General features: G+C 45.4%; 2 protein-coding genes across 7 annotated transcripts in view; one reads left to right on the plus strand and one right to left on the minus strand.

The window, feature by feature from the left end:
- LRRC56 (leucine rich repeat containing 56) overlaps positions 1-17,743 on the minus strand; it is a 95,616-nt gene extending 77,873 nt beyond the window's left edge. For 2 of the 4 annotated variants that reach the window (XM_039381211.1, XM_039381209.1), the window contains exons 1-2: positions 16,264-16,488; positions 8,423-8,535 (exon numbers count right to left, since the gene is read on the minus strand). The gene's annotated coding sequence lies outside the window, so the exon portion shown is untranslated. Of the gene's footprint in view, positions 1-8,422; positions 8,536-16,263; positions 16,491-17,603 lie in introns of those variants that run through there. The other 2 variants (XM_039381212.1, XM_039381210.1) reach the window with 2 other exon arrangements.
- The window catches only part of HRAS (HRas proto-oncogene, GTPase), a 41,145-nt gene continuing 34,993 nt past the window's right edge, over positions 16,702-22,853 (plus strand). Inside the window, exons 1-2 of one of the 3 annotated variants that reach the window (XM_039381215.1) lie at positions 16,760-17,088; positions 17,672-17,782. The gene's annotated coding sequence lies outside the window, so the exon portion shown is untranslated. Of the gene's footprint in view, positions 17,089-17,671; positions 17,783-21,272; positions 21,297-22,853 lie in introns of those variants that run through there. The other 2 variants (XM_027727750.2, XM_039381216.1) reach the window with 2 other exon arrangements.

The following is a 22,853-nucleotide window of genomic DNA, read 5'->3' on the forward strand; positions in this document are numbered from 1 at the left end:
ATGACATCCCTTAGTAATTAGCAAATGTTACTTGCATGCTTCTGTCTTTTCCAAATGGCGCTAACAGAAATTAAAATTAGTATTGTCCATAAGAACCTCCACTACAAACTATCTTTTTGCCTGACAGTTGTCCTTGCAGCATGATCTCTCACCCCCATTAGCCAGCTCTGTAATCACTTTTTGTCTTGTGAGAATCCCTTTTCCAGCGCAACTACCAAATTCATAGAATCATAGAATAGTTTGAGTTGGAAGGGACCTTTTAAAGGTTATCTAGTTCGAGTAGATAATACAGATCAAGGATATTCATCCCCATTTTATACAACAAGACAAAAATCAAAACTAATTTGAGATTAAGTGGAGAATTCATACTATGGCACTGCCACCCCCATCCAGACTGCAGCTCTGCTGGAAAATTCTCCCATCTTCTTGTATTACACAATAAGGAGAACACTCACTACTTTGGCAATTCTTCTCTCAGTTAAGAACCAGCAACTACCATAGTATTTAAAAAAAAAAATCAGCTCAGGTCAGCAGAAAGAGCTTTGAAGTCTCGACTGTGGCATTAACTTCATGATTTCATGTGAGTGAAGTCACTCTGTTCAGGAGATGATGTAAGAACAGTTTCAACCACAGCAAGTGTTTAGAACTTCATCCTTAGCATTGATGAATGAGGCTGGGAGGGAATAACAACTGATCCAAAGATCCGGAGGATGACAGGAGTCTGCGAATTGAATTTATTTTGCTGCCACTGCACCTGGCATGGAAAGAAAGGGCAATGAGAATCCAGTTAAAAAAACGTCTTCTCTGACTCAATGAATCTGGCCATTTGTTTTTGCTCCTTTTCACAGGCTTCTGTGCATTCATAAACTGCAATCAGAAAGGAAATCTTCATCAGGCAACATACGGCATTTTGTACAAAGCTGTATCTTTTCAAGCTGAACTAGACCTGTAAAAACTTTTGCTAGCAGTTTTTATAGAGTATTTTAACTCACCCTGAAAGATGGGTGATCATAGTTTTACTTTGCCCTTGCTTCTATGAACAAGTAAACCAAACTGCTGAAGTCACCAAAGTCGCACAGAAACCATGTGTGACATCTGGGGGTCTGACCATGCACTTCAGGGGTCCTGAGCTAGGTGCTGAGTGACAGAACCTGTCTCCTCTCACTGTTGTATGCTCACTCAAGGAAAATGAACACTTTTCTTGGCTCAGTAGATTTTTGGGGTACTAAAAGGCAATAAAACCAGCAAATGGCACCTTCTCATGGTGAAGAGTCTCTTAGAGAAAAGGTAAGCTTAAGACAGGCTTCAGTTGTGTTGGGATATCTCATTAGCTTAAGCCCTAATTCAGCTCTGCTGGGAGAGAAGAACTCTGATGGAATTCCACTTACTTTCAAGCAATAGCAGGTACAGATGACACACCAGAGAGCTTTTTCCTTCCTTTGTACTATTGCTTTAGAAAAGCAGGCTTTGGTTCACGACCAAGTGATTCTACTCAGAAGTAGCTGCATTACTGTGCAGTCAAGATGATTGATTGGGATGAAAGACATGAGGTAGTAAAGGTGAGATAGGGCACTATATTAATATTTGAGCCACTGAACCAGAATTTCCTAAGTCCATAAGGGCTTATTTCCTAATTCTGTCTTAATTTTAATGAGAAGTTGTAAATAAATGAATAAATAAATAAATGTAAGACTTTTCTCCCTTCCCATTTTTACAGGAAAAAGGAAACAAAAGCTTTCGTGCCTGAAAAAAAATATTGAGAGCCAGAAAAATATGTTTGCACTCCCTTTTTTTTATCATTCCTGACTCAAGATGAATCAATGGTAACTTGAAATGCCCATGTATAAATTATTACTGTTTTGTGTCTCTGTTCAAGGCCCTCTATCTTTCTCAGTTTCTTTTGGGTCAAACTATTTCCTGGTTTTGGAAAGCTCAAGGATGCTATCTGCACACATCTGCTTTTCCAGGGTCTGGTATCCTGTCCTACTGTATGGGACAAGTCCAAAGTTGCTCTACAGTTGCCAGATGGTAATTTTTACTAAAGAATTGGTAGGTACAAAACCTGACATTGTTACAACCATTGTACTACTACAGGGGTTTCATTCAGTCTAGGGGCATTACAGTGCTTGGTGTGGTAGAAATCCTCTGTAGGAGAAGGTCTTGCTGAGAGGTCTTAAAAATGGCAGGATTAAAAGAAAAATATAAAAGGAAGAGCGTTGGCTATGGGACTAGTGCCCCTGGGACACAGAAGATCTCTTGATGATGCTATTTATAACCCACACCTGGTCCACATTGTTGGTGGTCCTTGCATTTCTTCTGGGATGAATTCCACAGTCAATGATTGAGTTACAAGTTTGTTTTCGACAATAAACTAAGAGGAAAATAAATTGATGTTAGAAAGGAATTAAGGTTCAATGACCTTGTCCACAGTTTTTCAGGAGCATCACTTATTCTTTACATCACTTGTTGCAGTGTAAGGGAACCTGTGGCCCCACTATGCTTTTTAGGTCTGTTTTTCCAACCAAGCTTTTAAATTCATCCAGCTGTTAAATTCATCTAGTTGTCTTCAGACAGGGGAACCAACAGCTTTCCAATGTGTACTTGCTTTTGTGCCAATGCAAAGCCACGACAAAATGTTTCCAAATCAGAAAGGGATCTATTTATTTTCACTTCCCATCAGTGTAAGTGGCAAGATATGGTGTGAAGCAGTGGAGAAATTGGGGCTTTAAAAAAATTAATCAGGTCAAAGCACCAGTTTGCATGCTATTACACCACTAGTTTGCATATACTTTGCACAGTTCAAAGCTTACTCTGAATGCAACTCATGTACACCAAGGCTTTCAGCCATCACAGCAACAGCACTGCTGTGAGCCACGCTACAGACAACAGCTCTGGCAAAAGTCCTTCACAAATCCCTGTCCAACAGGAGAGGAATAAGGTGGCTGGAGTGCAGTCTGCAGTGGTGGAGGGAGGAGATCAGCAGGTAGATAAGAGGTCAGGCAGTTCTGAAGACTGGAACAAACACTGCAAACCCACTGCATCCCTGTGCACAGCCATGTAGTCCTAGGGCCAGTATTAATAGCTTAGAAGACATGGCTCTCTGTCTTAACATGCTAAGAGCCAACGTGCTCCTTATGCCTTAAGTGCCTTATGCACTCCCAACGCTCCCAGGGGTGTTTCAGCTCCATGCTGTACTAGGCGATTTGTGCTCGCTTCTGGCTCAGCATCAGTGAACGAACTAAGAAAAGGCAAAAATGGTCCTATCTGCTCTGTCAAAGGAACCCTTGACCCTACACATCTGCTTCTGCTGCAGGCAGTGTGGAGTTGAGTTCCGCAAATACTATACAGGAATGAAAAGTGATGCAACACACCACTGTACTGTACTGGATTTTCCTTAAAATGTAAGGGGCTCATGTAAGGGGCTATTCCATGAATAGCCTCTTCAGAAAGCCTTGGGATTCATCTGTATTTGGGTCATTGTCGTGTGTAACTTCCTCTAGACTACTGGAAGGAATCCTACCCTCACAGAGAGGGAAGTAAGTTTCGCTCAAATGACAGGAGAGATCTGATTTCCTAATACTCTCTTTACAGTCCTGGCTCTGAATTTGAATAATGCGTGCTTAGAAAAAGGACTATGTACTTACATTCCAGCAGCTAAGTTAGGTTAGTGATAAGAAGAGATGGATTATTGGTACACTTCTGTACATTTTATGCACTGTCTAGAAGTTTCAGTAAAATTCAGCTCTATTACCTAACTCAGCATGCTGGCTGAGACCCAGACAGACGCTCAGGTAGTGTTTACAAGTATTAAAAACTATAAAACACATCCCAGGGCACACAAATCTCACACCTACCTCAAATGCCTTGCTTGACAGTTTGTTTTCAAGGCTGGATCTGTCAGCAGCCCCACTGGCTGGTGATGGCACATGGCAGCGAACATGGCATGTTGTTTTCTACCAGGGACTCCAGCTGTGCTTGTAGGCCAGCCCTTTGGCCATGAAAACCCACACTATATCACTGTATGCTTGCATCTTTGGCTCAGCACTCCATCCTACTATCCTCTTCCTTGGATACACACAAGACTCCCCTGTCCTGTCCTGCACTGATCAGTCCCTATACCTTGCTGGGGATGTACTAACACAGGGACATTCATTAAAGACCGTTCCCAGTAATCTTGGGTACCAAATACAGGCAGCTAAGTTATTAGTTGATTACTCCCTGCAGTAACAAATCAGGTTACAAGTTAAGCTGGTGTTAAAAATACATTTCCTTCTCATCCTCCTTAGAAGTCGGTGGAAACGCAAGTGTCTAGCACTCAACTATATATTCACTGTTTACTGGTTAACTCCTGTTTTGTGGAAGGCAGATTTTCCAGGTGTAGTTCACAACTTCCTTTTCTAGAGAACTGAACAGCGAGCAGCTGCCTACAGCTGTTTGCATGGGTCACTTCTTTCTTCCTTGACATACTTGCCTCACAACACAGAAGCAAGACACACAGCCCTTGGCAACCTGGAGAGTGAAATACAGAGATCTGGGTGCAGGTGGGTGGGTGGGTAAATAAATAAATAAATAACCAAACCATGAGTGTGATCTCAAACCTATTGAAGTTCAAGGAAGGGATTTCAAACCATATCTACTATGTAGCCTACAAAGAGGTGCCAAACTAACTCTAAGCTATTGGGCTTTCCAAAACCTCTGCAAAGACCATGCTTATAAAACAGTGTTGTGTTGACAACAACCATTGTGGTAACGCCTGGTCAGTGACCATTAAAATACAATCCTTGTTCCAGCAGCATGCTTGGCTGCAGCAAGAGTTCAGTGAAACTGTTGACTGCTGCATGCGATGAGTACAAGATCTTGAAACACAGAACAAACCCTGTTTGTTCCACAGTCAACATCCCAGCAAGGGCAGTTCCCACATCACTACCATACCACCTACCTTCTTGTTTGTGATCACACGCTTGAATCGCTTCCTCACTGTTTATACAACAGCTATCTAGGAAATATGTTCAAGGAGTATCCTAGCACTCTAAGCACAACTTTCTGATATGCCCACTTTTAACCAAGATGTTAGACAAACAACTGCTGAGGAACACAGGTCCCTGTGACCACCCTACCCTGCTGCTAAGTCTGGAAGCCTTCCTTCTGTGTGGCATGGTGCAGGGCCAACTCCCAGATACATGGGAACCAGGGCTGCTTCTTCTGAAGACACACTCCTCATCAATGTAATGGACAGGACCAGGGAGCAGAATGGACAGAAGACTTGGGGGCTCTGATAGCTGATCAAGATAGCCAGGTACTAGGGCTAATGACAAAGATCTGTCTGGATGGAGAAAGGAGAGAACATAAATTAAAAGCAGGAATTAGGCTGAGGAATATTTCAACTATGATCCCTGAAATGCCACAGGTAAGGAAAGATCTTAGAGTAGGAAATGTCTCCATCTTGAACACAGCAATACCTGAGTACCTTTCATCTAGCAATTTCATAAAACTGTTTATGAAGGAACTTTATATCTTCTCTGCTGCAGCATAATATCTGCTTAAGCCTGACATTTTAAAATACCTCTGCCACATGGAGATGGGCAGGTGACTCAGTACAAACATGCAGACCTCAGCTTGGCTCTTTCATAGGTGCTGTCATATCACAGTATGGCTTCTGAAATCAACAGCTATTATATGCTTCTGGAAAAAAGCATGCCAGCCAGAGGGCAAATCGGCCTGCATAGTCACTGCACCTGGCATTACAGCTTATGTTACCATCCACACTATCTGTAGGTACCAACCATCTACGAATGGAGCAGCCCAGGGGCCTGGAACATCCCTGAGGAACTGTGGGCTTGGGATGGGACATGCTGCTTGCTGCTGTACCAAAGCCAGCTGAATGACGTCTCAGAACAAGGTGCAATTTTTGTGTCAACAATGGGATCATTAATATGAGCGACTACAGGCTTCAAATCAAATCCCTTTCTTAGAACAATGCAAAGGGAGTAAGGAGGTATTTTTTGTTGAGCCTAAAGCTGAGCTCCCCTGCTCTGGACTGCAGCAAACAAACAGGGGTAAGTGCATGCGGACAGAAAGGTCTTTGCTCTCTAAGCCTGCCTGGCTCCTTGCCCAAGCTTCAAATGCAGCCTGTGAGGGTTTGACTCGAGACAATTTGATGGATACTGTGTGGGTGCTGGAGGCAAGAGAAGCCAAGAAAATGAAATATCTGTCTGTCAGTTGTTCTATTTCCTCAGATATGTAATGCAAACCCTTCACTTCTGGAAATAAACTCTGCATGCTACTATAGATAGGGTGTGGATTTTAAGTGTGATACTGAGAAAAGGGCGCAACACATAAACCAAAACTGAAGAGTTTTTCATCTACAGATCCTGTTCCATTCATTACATGTGGTAATAACATCCATGTGATAAATTAATTTTTTTTCTGCAAACAGAAAATAGTAATCCCCATTAATCCCATTCTTTGACCTCCTCTGCAATATGCCTGAGCCTTTACTACTTGCACTGCTTTTACCTTTACCAAGTGCCTTAAGCCCTCTGAATTTTGATCATCGATTGCCTACAACTGCAGTGATTAAACTAAAGCCTGAGCCATCCCCATTACCAAAAGCTCACCGCTCACCTTTTCTGCAAATCAGATTTCAACAGCATCCCTCTCCTATTCTCCCTTGTCTGGCTCTGACTGAAAATGATATGCAGGATCATTTCCCAGGGTTAATTTTTAATCGTGTCCTCACTACTGCAGCGAATGAAGTAATTTATTATCCAGCAGGCAGAATGCTAACATACTAGGAAATAACAAATGCTAAAGGAGGTGACTCAGGCATAAGCAATCAGGTGGAGCTCTACATTCCCACCTGCTGGATGGCTCAGCACAAAGAGCCAAGCATGGCATTTCAGTTTACTCTGCTTGTGTCTCTATCCAGGGGACACCTGGACTCAAGCCACACGGCCAGTGAGGTTTATTTGCTTCATAGTCATGTGCAAAGCATGTACATAAACAGAGGCTGTGCAGCCAGCCCTCCCTCTGCCTGGGCACTCTTTTCCTCTAATGAAGGAGGTTAGTATTCCTCCTAGGCGGTCATCCTTGCTGCAGGAATGTGTCAGCCCAGGCAGTTTGGCCCTAAATAACGTTTTGTGATCTCAGGCAGACTGAAGCACAGCTTACCCACCTGTAAAACAGGTTTAATGGTAGTTGGCTTTTTTCTAGAAAAGCTGGGAGGATTACTTCATGTCTGAGATCTCTAGATGAGAACTGCTTAGTGGCAGAGAGCTTTTTAAAATAACAGCTCAAAATTAGGTCCAGAGCAGGTTGGCAGTCCTGTGAGCAGGTAGAAATGACTATAGAAGCTGCACTGTTCTCGTCTCATTACCCAAGAGTCTCAGAAAGGCTGGGATGCAGATGATTCACAAACCAGAAAGTGCTTTCAAATTACTTATTAAGTAGGATTCATGTTGCTTTTACTGCTCTGGGACACACAAGGTTGGGCTGCAGAACCTCTTTTGCCATCTCTTCAGAGTGAAATGTGATGGTAATGTAGAGTTCACTCACCCATGTATCTATCACAGTTGTATTTTTGCCTCCCAGAGTAGCCCAAAGACCACTGAAGAAGTACATGAATCTTTGCTGTATCTGCAGTAAGCTTTGGATCAGATCTTAGTAAGCCAACAAGAATATGTGGCTAAACATGCTATAGCAAGTTCACCAGCATGTGTTGATCTCTGCAGGAGTGCTGGTCTAAGCGTGCTCCTGAAAACCAGGAAGATCTTGACTAAGGAGGCAGTAGCTTCTTGCTTAGTCCTCACTGGAGCACACCAGTGCCGCTTAAATGGGGGAACAGAGCAGCTCTGAACCCATTCCCTCCCCAGTGCACTATTCCAGAGAACACAGAGAGAGGGTACTGTTTTACTCCTAATTCACTTTGTGATCACATAAGTCCCCCAAATCCCACTGCCAGTAAGCTCCAATGATTAAACAGCTCACTGAAGGGAAACTATGGCTAACACCTTCTATCCCTATCAAAGCATATTGCTAATGAGGACTGGGAAATCGCTCAGTGCTAATACATCTGTAGATTAACATAAGCTTACTCATGTTTTTACAGTTAATGGCTGAAATTCCATCAATCACTTGGATTCATGTAGCATTTAGGATCAGTGTTTTGGTATGTTAGCCTCAGTATTTCCCCAACTGAAGTCCGCTGACTGTAAGTGGAAAAGGCAAAGTCATGAGTCTGAAGCCAGGGAAGAAATTTGCAACATGTTGCTTTGGGCATCTCAGCTTAGGAATCTTGCAGGACATCTGACTTCTGAAAGCCCTCAGATAGTATCTGAGTGATTTGAACACACACACACACACACACACACACACACACACGTAGACACATCACTACTCAGCTCGCGAACACACGACAAGTTACCTCGAAACATGCAGTGGCCCACACCAGTCCTTCACAATGCAAGTGACTGCAGGTCCTCTTCTGCCTTTCACCTTCCCTGATGGAGAAGCACCAGAAGAAAGGGGATGACCAAACTGCCGACAAAAAAAAAAAAAAGATGTTGTGGCTTCATTGCAGGAAAGTACTTTAATAAGGAAGGGAGTAGCTGCCAGCAAAAAGAGAATCTGTGTGAAATAGGTGTAGAAATACTCTAGAGAGATCAACTATGTCACCTCACTGACTGAAGGGACAATTTCTAACCCTATGTTGCTCTTGAAGGCATTCGTGTGGGAGGACTATGCTCTCACTTTTACTAGGGGTCTCTCACTATTCCAGACCGGATAGTGACACAAGAGCATAGCCTTACTGCTAAGGAGACCTTCCAATATCTCACATGAATCTCACTTGATGTGGCAATACCACTACCATCATAAGCTCACAGGGAGCTGTGTAACTCAGAATCTCTAGCTCTGATGACTGTCTGAGCTGTACTGGAGCAGCTGTACTGAAGGAGAGTCTACCTTTGCTATAAATAACATGAAGGCTGAGGTCACCAATGGACTTTGTTACTGCAGCAGTGCGTATTTGAGGTAGTCACAGAAAGGGACGAAGGAGGAGCTGAAAACGCTGCCCAGGAGCATCAGGAAGAGGCTGCCACAGAGGAAAACAGATGTCTGTAATGGAAAGGGAACAGATAAACTGGCTTTACTAAGGTATACAGGAGTAGAGTGTACCCTGGAGTGTCAAGAGCAGAGAGATGCTGGGAATGCTGCATTCCATCCTCCTCTCCAGTCAACTAGGTAGCTGCATTCTATGTGAGTACTGCTTTGCATCAGCTTTACTTGGTCACATAGGTAGGAACCAAGGTGCAGGGCAGCTCCTCACAGAATTAAAATCAGAATTTAGGGAAGGACTTGATAGAAGAGAAGAAAAAGCTCAGCAGCATGAGATTGATGATGAGACGGAGGGCTGCATGGCAGAGACAGTGTGCAGCCAGTACATTAAAAAGCAATCAAAGGAAAAGGAACCAGTAGTGTAACTGGATAAAGACAAATGTCTTTAATTCTATCTGCTTCTACCATGTGTGCATGCCTGAATCATGCTGCGTAACACTGCTTTGAAATTTCTGCAAGAAACAGATGTAGTTAGCAATTGTTCTTTGATGCTGAGGGGAAGAAAATCAGCATTAGCTCATGAAGAAGTAAGAAGACTATTTAAAAAAAGACTATGAATAATCTTAGTGTCTTCTCCAGGAGAACATGTGGGATAGTCTGAGATGTCAGTAAAAACTCATCTGGTACAGAGAGGCCTTGAACTACAAGATAAATCTGTTGCGCATCAGTGAACGCAGAAATGACACAGGGCGCAAGACATCCCTTAGCAACTCATCCCATTTCTACTTTGGAAATCTGGCTCCTGCCAGCAAAAGTGACAGATGACCCAGAACATGGTAAGTGATCCCAACTGTCCCATAAAAAAATTGATAGCATGTAAGTTGCAAAGTGTTCAAACTTTTCTGTAGAGTTTGAAAAAGAAATCACATGGAGATTAAATATCGCAAGGGATTCTTAACAACAAATAAGGCTTTCAAATCCCAAAGATCTGAGTTACTGCTGTCTGAAGACAAAGGCAAAACCCCTCTCTCAGAGTGCAGTGATCTGAAGATCACACCAAGGGAATGATTGATGTTCCATTCAAGTTGACAGCTAACAAAAGCTCCTTTACATATGCCAGCAAACCATTGCCAGGAAAATCAGTTTGGTTCCCAACATACATATTCCTGCATTACCAGGCCTCCTACCCTATATGACCCTTGCTGATTTACAATGGCAGGCTCAGCGGAGAGTGGAAGGAGATATGGGACCTCACCAACCCTGGCAACTCTTGGTCAGGTGAGGGTATTTCATGAAAGAATCAGTGCCATTTCTAAGTATCTCAGGCTCCAGACTCACCATGTGATCAGCTATAACTCCCTGGAAAAGGCACAAAATGTCAAAAAGAACATTTGTTGGGATCTTAAGCAAACACCCACAGGAACAAATGAGACACTGCAGAGGGCAGTGTGCTTCAGGTCAGACTGAAACCAACAGGCAGTAGTAGAAAGAGACATTGCTTGTAAATACAGTCCCAGAGATCAAACCTGTATCTCATCTCTCCCACCCGACCACTCCTCCAGCAGAATCTGATGTCCAAACATCCCACTCAGGTGAGGGCCTCAAGTTACTAACTATTGCATATCATGGCTAGGGAAAAGCCATTGCTGTCATTCCTATGGTCTCTCTACAAGGAGGCTGACTGGGAAATGGCCAGCCTTGAACTATGTCTTTTTTTGTGTGTGTATTTGGGTTGTGGGGTTTTATAGAAAAAAGGGAATCAGCAGCTGTCTGTATTTTTAAACTACAGAACATAGACCTCCTTCCACTTCCAAGCTCTGATTACAAAGCCTTTCACTTCTGTGATTACAGAGCATCTCCTCTCTGCAAGTTTCTATTCTCAGTTTACAATTGATCAAATCTAACTGTTAGTAGAACTCATTTCAGTCAACAGGAATCTTTCCTCTCTCTAGCTTTGGTGGTACTTAGGCCAGGCACCTGGCAAGTTCCTGCCTTGCTTATTTCAAAAAGGAATCCATAAGAAAGATCCTGTCCTGGGTCAGATAGCCCTCCAGAATTGATGATTTTGCTCTATTCACCTGGAATCTACTGCACCATTTCAAATGGTTTGGTTGAAAGAAGCCTGAGCACTCTTACTTAGTAGAATTTAATCCAATATTTATGCCATTATTTTGGCGATTAAAACCAAAGTGGTCCCACTCACTGCTTGGGTCACCTGAACCAATGGGGTGTTTTTGGAGATGAAACAGAGGAAGATTTTGTTGTTTAATTGAGTGTTGATTAATTAATTTAGTGTTTTGTTTTGTTAATTGATTACTCCAGCAGATTTCTCAAGTTCAGTGTCTGTCTTAAAAAATCCTTTGACACGAGGACTGATTGGTCTTTTTTTTCCTCTGTGCGGTCTCTCAGTTATACTGCTGCTTCCAAGTCTTAGGTATCTCCAAGAGTCAGAGGCCCTTGGGATGATGGTACACACTCGCAGAATTTCACGCTTGTGATCTGTCTTCTGGCTATGTCTCTTATGGTACAACCTGCAGTACGGATTAGCCCGCAAACTCTCCAGTCTCTAGGAGACTGTGTTAAATCATAGTGTTGAACAGTTTAGCATGGTTTCTTTGAGATGACTTTCATTTGATAGTCTCATGGTTTCTTTGTGCTGCAGAAGACTCAGATTTTCCCCATAGTCTTTTTATAGTCAGTCACTCACAGTATAAGAATTCATTGTCAGGAGTGAGCTCTAGCTTTGCATGTCCACATAGATTTATCTGATACATTAAGAGTTTCTCTCAAAGGCTTCTTTCCAAGTCATGCTATTGTTGGGGCTTGTAATCTAGCAGTATTTTCTCTACAACCTCACCAGGAAGCTACAAGAGGATTGTCCATGACTCAGAATAATTTTACGTGTGAATTCAGCTAAGCCCCCAGGCACCTCAGAAGGCTGGCCACTGTTTCTCAAGCCCTATACTACATCAACAGCATAAACTTCAACTGGGAGAGAGTGTTTTTAAAATAGAACAGGGAGCATACACTTCATTCCATCACACAGTCGGAGCTGTGTTACTTGTGGTTCATATCAGTAGTCTAGGGATTAAGAAACTTTCAGTTTTTCCTTCACTTTTCAAGACTATCCCACAGAAGACATCTTTTCTAGCTCAGGAGCAAGGCAAACATTTTCTGTATACCCGAGACCCACTTCGGATCTACAAATGAGTCAATCTTCAGCCCAGGGATCCAGTACTAGTTCCACTGGATTCTGTGACTATTTGTGCATAGAAGAGTTTTCAAAATTGTCCTCCTCTGAGCCAACAAAACTCAGGTTTGATTTTCTCCCACAGTGGTAATATGAGTGTTTCCCCTCTCTGCCCTTAGCTGATACCCTTTGCCATTTCTAAATTCGCTCACTAACCCAAGTAAAATGTGTAGCAATGAGACTGCCCCTCCCAGGAGCAGCCCTCTAAAGAGCATGGGTTTGAACACAGACTTTGCAAGCCTATTCCATCCTCTGTCCCAGGTAACTCCAAAATACTCATAGATCTGCAGAGATTTGTTCCACCTTAAAAAAAAGAAAGAAAGGAGGAGGAGGGAAGAATGGAGATTGTCAGAGAATGCAAGCCAAATTAATTTCAGAATTGGTTCATCCCTTCCCAGCATCTTCAGAGTTGCATCAGCTTGCTGCGGAAATGGATTTGGCTTTGTGTTTCTGAGAATCCAGAGTTGTTTCAATTCTTCTGAACACTTCTTTCTTTCCTTCTGACTGCACTTCAGTTTTGATCCAAGTATCAGATAGGCCCACGAGACAGCTCACTTGCACTGAATCTAACACAAACTTCTACTGACAGATTCTGCTACCTAGATGATGCAGTGAACAAAATGGATAAGGTCAGCTTCTTTCCTTGTTATAGCAGCAGAGCACCTTGTGATGATAATTTTTTTTCTGTTTCATAAGCTGCTTGCCATGGCAAATTGCTTGGGTTACTCTGTCAGACACCAGAAGGAAACAATTTGCGTTCCCTAGAAAAATACAAATTTTAAAAGTTGATTGCATATTGGTTTGCTTCTTGCTATGACACTACTCATCCTCTAAGCTCAGGAAGAGATATGCAAGGAAAACAACCCAGTATGAGAAAAGGACTTGAAAGTTTCTTGGGTCTAATGTATCTGCAGAAGGACTAAACTAAAAACTCATGAAGAATATGGTACAATGGGAAAGTAAAACTCCCAGGGGTCTCTGCTTTCCTCAGAGATACTGTTAAAGAGATCACAATGATAGTCTTCCTTGCAAACACTTTTCAAGAAAGTTTCAGTTACACAGAAAAAGTTGTGCATCCAGGAGAATGGACTAGGGAGAGTTAAAAAAAAACCAAACCAGAAAGAATCTGCATGATTAAAAGTCAGGGGAACTGGTAAATATGGTGAAGCAACAGGAGATTAAGAGCAACAAAAGCAACTGACATCACTAATCTACCTTCTGTGTCTGCTGAGAACTGATATACCCTTCAGTATATAAAAAATATATGATGCATATCTGTAGGTATTCAAGTATGTATCCTTGTGAAGCTAGAAGATTACTGTTACTTACTTTGCTGATGATTTTGATGATCACAAGAACTTTTCATGTTCTTTTTAGGGTTTTTTTTAGGGAAAAGAAAGAATAGTTCAAGTTGGCCATTGTCTGAATGTTTCTACTAGAAATCACTCCAAAAAAGACTATAATTTCAAATATGTCAGTGATAGCCTTGATCTGCAGCTGATGAGCAAGTTCAGTTGCTTACTAAGCTTTTGGCATAAGTCTGTATGTCACAGAGTGGACTCCTAACCTTATGTCTTGTCTGTGATTTCCCTCTTGTAGAAGTTAGAGAGGGGGTGCAATATCAAGCAGTTATTTTTTGGGTCACAGCACCTACAAAAATCAGTGACATATTTCACAGACTGAATTTAGTGTTGGTACAAAAAGTCATGATGGGATAAGCATGTCTATGAGTTCTGGCCTCCCACCTGCAATTAACATGCAGTTTGGGTAAGACAATCAGGAAAAATTGAAGGCATGGGAATGATGGGACTGCTTTTCAACCCCACTGCAGATCTGGTTTTCACAGTTTCACTGTGGCAGTAAGGACCTTCTAAGATACTCTCCCTTTCCTTTTTATTGCTTCACATGCTAGTAGACCCAGTATTTGATTAGCCTTCCTCTCCTGTCAAGCAAGACTTACAGCAGTTAAGAGCACTGCAAGATTTCTAGAGAGCTGCACATTTATCTTTGCCTGCCTTGAGGTTCACCATAGAACACTGCTGCCTGGTGGGGCAGCTGGAGGAGTTTGTTGCCAATCCATCTGAAGTCACAACACGGGTTGAGTTAGCAGAGTAGTGTTAGTAGGCTGAACTAACTTCTTGCAGTAGCATTTGCACTGCTGTTGCTGTGGCACTGCACATCCCATGTTTAAAAATGAGGGTTTTGTCTTCCAGAGGCTTCAGACGAGCGGACACTTTTCAAGAATTAAACTCAAGTTTAGAGAAAGGAAGAAAGAATCTGCTCAGGCAGAACCATATTTTACATACAGAATGGGCTATAACCTCAGCAAATGTAAATCTGTGCTCTGACAAAAGCAATGGAATTACATTGCTTTGCCAAAACTGAGGATCTTGTCCCAATATTTTGCTTTTTTATCAAAAAATAGAAAGAGGAAGAAGACACCTTGAAGTTAATATCACCCTCTGTGCCTTTGCGGGTTTGCATCATCACCCCTATGCGATTGTGTGGTTATGACTCACCAATAGGTGATTATGTCTCTGCTTCCAGCAGTCTGCAAACAAGCAGTCCTCAGGTATCTTATATCCTGATGTGATCTGGCAGTGAAGAATGAGCAAGTAAGAGGCAGTTTCAGTTCCATCTTCTGGTGTTTCTTGGTTCTTGTAGGTCACAGAGAAGCCCAAGAAGCATGAAACTGAGGTTCACCCACAAATGTGCCTATTTTACTATCTGTTTGGTTCTTGCTCCCTGAAAAGTTCTTCTGGGCCACCCAGGTACTGAAAAATATGAGCCTGCTTTCAGGGTGCTTCAAAAAGCAAGATCTGTGCATGCTCCAGTACCCTGCCTGCTCGTTAGAAACGGCTAAAACAAGACGAGACAGGTAGCACGGAGAGGCGGTGCACCGTGCGTGCATGTGTCTGCCTGTGAGGAAACCCATCACCTTTGTGTGTGCTGCTGCTTCTGCCCTTGGCTTGGTCAGGAGAGATGCTGTGTTTCTGTGAGCTGTGGTCCTTGCCTCTGTGGAGAATTGAGAGGTCATCCAGAACCAGGAGGGCTTGTTAGAAGCAGGGAAAGAGTTTAAGGTAGGTTAAAGCTTCAGCGTTTTTGTTTGGACCTGTCTGTTTGTGTGCTGGCTTTCAGAAAGTGCTCCGGCAGGTTTGTTTGTGCTGGTGCAACACATTCATGAGACCTGAGAAAACCTGCACAACCCTCTCAACGGGTATCCCTACAACATGTTTCATCTGCTCTCTCTACAAGCTTTGCAGGGCATGTGCTTTCCTTTTATTATGTGTCAAACGTAATATCTAGAACAATAGGATTTAGATCAATTTTCAGATTACTAGATACTTTTGTAATGGAAACAATAAATTGTTTAAGTGTGTTTGAAACATTATGTCAGAGAGAACAGTGCTTTTCCAGTACCGAATACTTTGTTTGGCATCATATTCTGCATTTAAGCTTGATCACTTCTGCATGCTGCTGGATAACAAGGTGACTGTGCAATCTACTGTCCAGTTTCCAAAGTAATAGGGGAGTCATGCTGCCTTATAGTAGAAAATGTCTGGTGTACCGTGACAGGAAGCACTGCATTGACAGACCTAAATTCATGGCATGAAGCTTGAGTCCACCAAGATTTACTAGCTCTGATTCAGCAGTGCTCCTTGAGGGACCCAAACAGGATCAGACACGAGCCTTCTGCCACGCTCCGACCTTCGTCTGTAACTCCAGTAATTCTGCTCAGGCAGTGCCTATCTGTGCTGCTAAGCCTAATTGGACCCCAGCTGTCTTACACAGAGCCAATTCAGGTGTATTTTCTTTTGCGGCCTCTCCAACTTGCTCTGGAATAATTTGGAGCCACCTATTTTTCTAGGCATTTCCAGGGGCCAGATAGGAGCACCCTGTGAGCCGAGTTTAGCCCAGCGGGTATTCAGCCGGGGGCCGTGACCGGCAATCAACGCTACCTTTCAGGGGTCTCCGGTCTTCCTCTCCAGAACGCCCCCGTGGGGCGCCGACAAAGGCAGCGCAGCCCCGGGTAGTCCCGCGGGGCGCGGGCGGCCGCCAGGCCTTCCCCTGACCTCGGCTGCGGGGAGCTCCCACGGAGGGGCCACCGGGGGCGGGAGGCGCAGACGCGTCCCCGCGGGGCGGACGCCGCGGTCCTGGCGGCTCCCAGGGCCCGGGGGCGGCGGGGGGTCACCGGCCGGGGGTCACCCGCCGGGGCGCGGCGGCACCGCCCCCCCTTCGCCGCCGCCACCGCCCCAGGGACCGCCTCGCGGCCGGGCCGCGGCGGGCGGTGGCGGCGGGTGATTGACAGGCAGCGCGGCCCACCCGGAGGGCGGAGGCGGCGGGGGCCGCCAATCCGGGGCGGCGGGCGGGCGCCGAGCGGCGGGCGGGCGGGGCGCGGGCTGGGCGTGTGCCGCGGCCGCCGGCGGGGCGCGCTCCCGCTCCGCTCCCCTCCCGCTCCCCCCGCACGCACATTGTCCGGGCGGCGGCGGCGGCACAGCGCCCCGGCGCCCCGTGCCAATGCGGGGCGGGCGCGGCACGCCGGGGGCGCCTCCACCACCGCGGTGGAAACTTCCCCTCGCCGCCGGGCCGACGCGCGGCTGAAAGCCCCCGGCGGGGAGGAGCGGAGCGGGGATTCGCCCGCCTGGGGTGGGGGGAGCGCCTCGTCTAGTTTGGTTTTTCCTCCATTGGAAGGGAAAAAAAGCAAATAATACTGTTACCCGGCTTTAAACTTCCGCGCCCCGCTCTCCAGGACGCGCATCCCGCCCGGCGGGGTGGACGAGCCGGTGAGTGACCGCCGGGCTGGGGCTGGGGCTGGCTCGGGGTGGGTGGGACGCGCCGTCGCGGAGGGGCAGCGCCCACCGGCGCGGCGGGGACGGGGCGGCAGCGCCGCCGCCACCTGTTAGCGGGGCTGTTCTCCCCCACCCCGGGAAGTTTGTACCCCCACCGTGCTGGGGGTGCCCTCCGCCGTGCCCCGGCGGCGGCTGTGAGGAAGGAGTGACCCTTAAGCCCGGTGGGCGGTGGCGGGGACCCACCTGTTCTCCTGGCCGCGCCATGACTCTGCTGCCTGGGCGCTGCCTGCCGACCCCAGCCCCGGCAGGCCGCCGAGGTAGGAGGGTGATGGGGTACTACCAATCCACAGCCTCTTCATCCCCTTTACACTCCTCCTGCCCTCCCCCTCCCAAGCTGCAACCCCTTTCCCTTTGCCCCCTTGCCCTCCGGCTCCCCTCCACATCCCTTAGCTGCAGCCCTCTCCATCTGCTCTTTCTCGCACCCCCAGTTTCCAGCCTCCTTCACCCACCTTTCCTCACCCCCTTGAATCCTCCACGCTGCTCCTGTCATGTGACTCCCCACTCTTTGCCCAAGTAGGTGCCTGCTGGGCTGCGGTACCCCCCAGGAGAGACCAGGTTCACGGCAGTGCCAGGCGTCGGCAGGCCGGGGGCGAGGCGCGGAGGGGGCGCGCAGGTGGCGGAGGCGCAGGTATATATGTGCGTCTGTGATGAAGTGAGCGAGGTCCCCGTTCTGTGAGCATGCGGCTCTGCGGAGCTGGTGACACTCCCTTCCTCCTAGAGACGCTCTCTGCCGGGGCTCTGCGGCGTTCCGAGGTTGCCTGCCTGCCGTGCCAGGGTGTCGCGGGGTCCGGGGGTGCAACGCCTTCAACCCAAGTGAAGGGGCGTCTGAGAGCTTGCTTGGCCCGTATGGATCCTGGTTGGGGCTGTGTTTTAAATTGCCTTAAGCAGTGGAGCGTGTCTGGAGACAAAAGAGACAATGAGAAATCAGAGTGGACTGGTGAACTCTGGAGCGGCTGGAGAAATGCTTAGGACAGCTGGAAACAGGAGGACCGTGCATCAGGAATGGCTTGTTAAGCCATTGTATGGCAAGTCAAGCCATTGACTATTTCAGTGTCCTAGGTTGGATGGTCATGTCTCTTTTAGCCTGTGACATGTCTCTTTTTACTCTGGTCTTTGATATGCGGAAGGGGTACAGACTCCTGGTGAGGCTGTGTCACGATGTACTCCAGTCTGGTTGGCGTGGGTAGGCTGTGCAGCTTGGAGCAGGAACTGGTTTTGAATGGAGGAAAGCACATGAGGTTTGGTGTGAGCTCAACTAAAGAGTTGCTGGAGTCAGAACTGGTAATGTGTTTATTCTTCAGAGTATTTTGATTTTGCAGCTGGTGATTTGTGTGATTTCTGCAAGTGTTTGTAAGACAGCCGTGACTTTTAATCCATGTGTGTCCCCCCTCTGTGTGTCTGGCCCTTTCCTTGTCAAATGTTTTCCCTATGTGATTAATATTGTGCCAACTGCTTCATTTCAGCACTGGGGAGGCTGATGCTGATTGATTTCCTTGTTCAGTCTCCTTGGTGGGTCTGGAGGCTGATGGGTGTTATCACTGCAGAAAAGTCTGCTTTTGGGTGGGAGCTGTCAGCATGTCTTTTTTTTATCTCAGGGAACCTCTTATTTCTTTTAATTAAAAAGAGATGAAGTATACATGGTAATATCCTTCATGTTTACATAAAAATGATCTTGTAATTAGCAATAATTATCTCAGTTTGGGATATTGTTGTGATATTTAAATAGGACATATGACCCGAGGGACACTTTTCTGGCCCCAGGGAGTTGCCCTTGGTATGGTTCTTTCCTGTGATGAGTTTGATTCTTGGCTGCTGTCAGTGGTGAAGATAGAACAGCAGTGGGAGTACCCTCATGCTTCTCTGATGTCTGCCTAGAAAGCGATGGCCATGATTTCCTTATCGGATCTGGTGCTGCTGCACAGGGCTCCCTGGCAGACCAGCCACCGCATGCATGGAGATGGTCTGCCTTGATGGCTTTCACTCCAGGTCTGAGGATTCTCAAGGGGACCTTGCTATTGTCTTGGGGGAAGGGAAAAAAAAAGGGCTGAAAAATTGCCGGTTGACCTTTTTTTTCCTGGTTCTCCTAGGGAGATTTGGAAAAGTCTGCTGATAATGTGGGAAAATTCCCTGTGAGAGTAGAGGTCCTGAGGCATCCTTGTCCATGTAGCCATCTTTCACCTGACTTCCCTTTGCTTTAAGAGGAGCAGAGCTAAGCTCACAGATGTAAACATTTGCTTCCAGGCTGCATATGGCACCTGCTGCCTCCCCTCCTGCTACTGGTGCACCCCAAATTTACCTTCCTGCTAGGCTTGGAGAAAATACCAGGTTTTTTTGGGGTGAAAACCTTTATGGAGTAAGAAAAGTTGAATGCTGGGAAAATGTTCAACAAAATAAAATCCAAGACAAAAAGTGCTACCTGTAGAGAGGTGTTAGTTGTGGGAACGTGTTAAAGGGAAAAAGTAGGAATATCTCCTCTCCTGTCTTTCAAGATGTGTTATACAATATACTGTACTTTTTGTCAGTCTAGGAGAAGCAAAATGGTTGTGCTCCAAGGATTTTTTATCTAATAGTAATTTATTACCAGCTTTCTATTTTAACATTTTTGACCTGTAAACTTAAAACCAGAGCTTATTAAGCAACAGATAAAAATGTTGAACATATTTGAATTTTACGTGTATTAATCTAATAACGTATTTATGACATGATATTTGATCACCTCTATAGCTGGTTGACGACCAAAGTGTATTAATCAAATAAATTATTTGACAAATATGGATGAGATTAAACAAATTATCTATTTGCCAGCTGTCGTTCAACTGATCTGCCATGGAATGTTCCCTGTTCTCTTATCTTTCCCTTCCAGTTTTCACTCCACTTTTTCATGGTTTATCTTGTTCTGAACTGTCCTCGGTATCTGTTTCACTTACCTCTTTTGTGTCATGGTTTTCTGTTCATTCTTTCTTTTGCCTCTGTATTGAACCTCTCTTTCCATGCTTTTTGACTCTAAATTAGCCATTTTCCCTCTTTTTCTCTACCTTCCTGGTGGAGATTTTTATTGAATGGTTCATAGTCAGCTCAACTAAATTGGTATGTGTTTAAACCCATAAAAATGTAAAACTAAGCCCAGACTGTGTGTGAGTGTGAAGATGTTTGCTCAGTGGTAATGCTTCTCTGCCTCTCCCCAAGTTTTTTGGCTGTTGCAGGGTGTTCCTGCAATTCTGGAGGTTCTTCCTAGCTCTGGTTTTTGCTTATGCTCTCCTTATGCCTTTTTCAAACGTGAATTTGATTTTGTATCTTAAGAAAGAAACTGGGATCAAATGGCAGACCTTGTGTTGTTCATTGATTGTGTATCTGTATGCAACCTGCTTCCATCTGCTGTCTGACCAAACCCAGCTTTCCTGCCAGGCAGTTCTGCTTTCCTCCTGGCATCATCCTTCCTCCCTGCTGGGTTTACAGCCAGGAGGTGCCTTTCAATAGGGCAAAAGGAACGAGTGCTCTGAACGTTTTCTGACTTATCTGTTAGTTGCAGAGTCTGTATGACTGTCAGGTTGATGAGGGTAAGTGGCAAGAGGTGAACAGGTTACTGTGCGTGACCAAGCAGTCACAATATTCAATTTGATCTAGCATTCAAAGATTAAAGTCTCTTAAAAATGAGATTGCTGTATGGAGAAGACTTGAATTGTTTTAGGGTTTTGTTGTTTGGTTTTTTTTCCGTGGATGAAATCTAGAGATGGGGAGGATATTTTTCAAAAACAAGGGAAGGAATAGAAAACCTTGTATTTCAGGGGAGGAATTTTGCTATTCTTTGGCAATAAAGCACAGACAGTCCAGAGGAGCGTGATGGGAGTGCTCAGAGTGCGTGATTCGCCTCCACTGATGGTTGCAGTGATGTTGCAGCAGCAGATGACCTAAGCTGTGTATGTCATAGCTGTCTGCTTTAAGTACTCCGAGTGATGATGCCCTCTTGTACCCCTAAGGAAAGGTCTCTGCTGCTCCGAAGTTAACAGTTACGCCTCTCCTCTACGTCTTCTGAGGCGTTTTGGATAACGAGTGCACTGACAGAGTGAGCAATCCAGGTGGTACATTGTTGCAAAGCAGAATTGATGGGGGAGGATGGAGCCAAGAGGAATATTCTTTTGCAGGTAATTATTTACTGCAGGGAGAGAGGGAAGCTGATGATGTTTGGTTTATAATTACAGATATCCAGAGGAAAATACTTCAAGACAATCTGTTTTATTCTATGTGTTGCTGCCTATTTCTCTATAAAGTGGGACCAGCACGATTTAATGATTGGCTTAGTAAAAGCGAAACTTCATTATCAACTTCTCATTGATGGAATATGGTTTTACAGCTTCCTGTGTGTAATGCAAAATGATCTGAATGCTTACAGAGGGAATAGTCTTTCCATGCTCACTGTCTTAATGCATGACCTGCCTGTGGTGCCCGTCTGCCAGCAATGTGGGCTCTTGGAACAGTTGATCTCTATAACTGAAAGATGACTTTGTGGTTAAAGTGCAGGATTGTGAACTGGGGAGTCCTGACCCCCCCCATCTGGTCTTGGATAAGCTATTTGCCTTATCTTACTGGGCTCTCTTCTTCAGGAGTGATACTGACCCAGCACATATCCAGCCTATCTGCTAAAAGGGTAGGATACCCTGGGTGAGAGGCCCTCTGATAATGTAGAGGTAGTGGCAGTCCGGGTACTTGCGTACTAATGTGCCAGGGGCCAAACTTTAAGTGGATTTTTCCTTTTGCATGGCTAAATGCATTACAGATCAGACTGCTTGTATGTAAGTTAAATTCAGGAGCTGGTGGAGCCGAGTTTAAATGTGTGTGTGTGGGAGCAATAATGTGACGAATACAAAAAAGAGACATTGCTGCAATGTCTCTGGGAAGATGCCTGTATGTCTTCTGCTTGTTTAGCATCCTTGAGAGAACAGCAGACGTGAGGGAGAAGCTGTGGCCTGTGAAACGAAGAGGATGTCTCGCTCTTACTGGGAGAAAAGATCTAAAAAGCCAGGGAGTAGGAGTGAAATGAGGGATGCAGGTGTGCACAGCGGGGGGTGCTCTGGGCTGCCCTGTTCACACTGGGTAAGGCTCTGTGGGAGGAGAAGCAAGGAGGAGATGAGTGGAAAAAGGCATTGTGGAGGCTGCTGTTGTGCAGGGTGGTGTGTCAGCTGTCCTGCTGATCTAGGCTGAACAGAGGCATGGATGGCTGACAGTGGAAGTGCACAAGGTCGTCTTCCCTGAGAAAGGCAGACCACTCTCCAAAGGAGAGTCTGACTAGCAAGTGCTTGTGCCTGAGGCAAGTTTGGATCTTGTTCAGTGGCTTGCTGAGAAGCGAGCTCTGTTCATCAGTGGCTTGTTGGTGTAACAGGCAGCCATCGTGTAGGCCTGCTCCAGTGTTGTGTTGAGTGCTCTGATGCTCTGTGCTATCTTCAGCAGTTCTGTGGCTTACATCCAGCCCTATTCAGCCTGCTCCAAAACGTGTGTATAGAATAAGCTTGAATGTATGAAATTGGAGCCTGCAAATGATGGATTTTGTCCTAACCCAGCTAGCCACTGCAGCAGCCAGAGCAGTATTCCTGGTGTGGTACTAGGTCGTCTGTTTCTGTAGTGATTTTAGCATCTGTGCTCGTTCCCTGCTGCTGGCTTTGCATGAGATGCCAAGGAGCTTAATCTTATGTGGGGGGCTGGAA

This window comes from Pipra filicauda, unplaced genomic scaffold (genome assembly GCF_003945595.2).
Source record: "Pipra filicauda isolate LSUMZ 115617 unplaced genomic scaffold, ASM394559v2 scaffold217_size2002032_pilon, whole genome shotgun sequence".
Lineage (NCBI taxonomy): Eukaryota > Metazoa > Chordata > Aves > Passeriformes > Pipridae > Pipra > Pipra filicauda.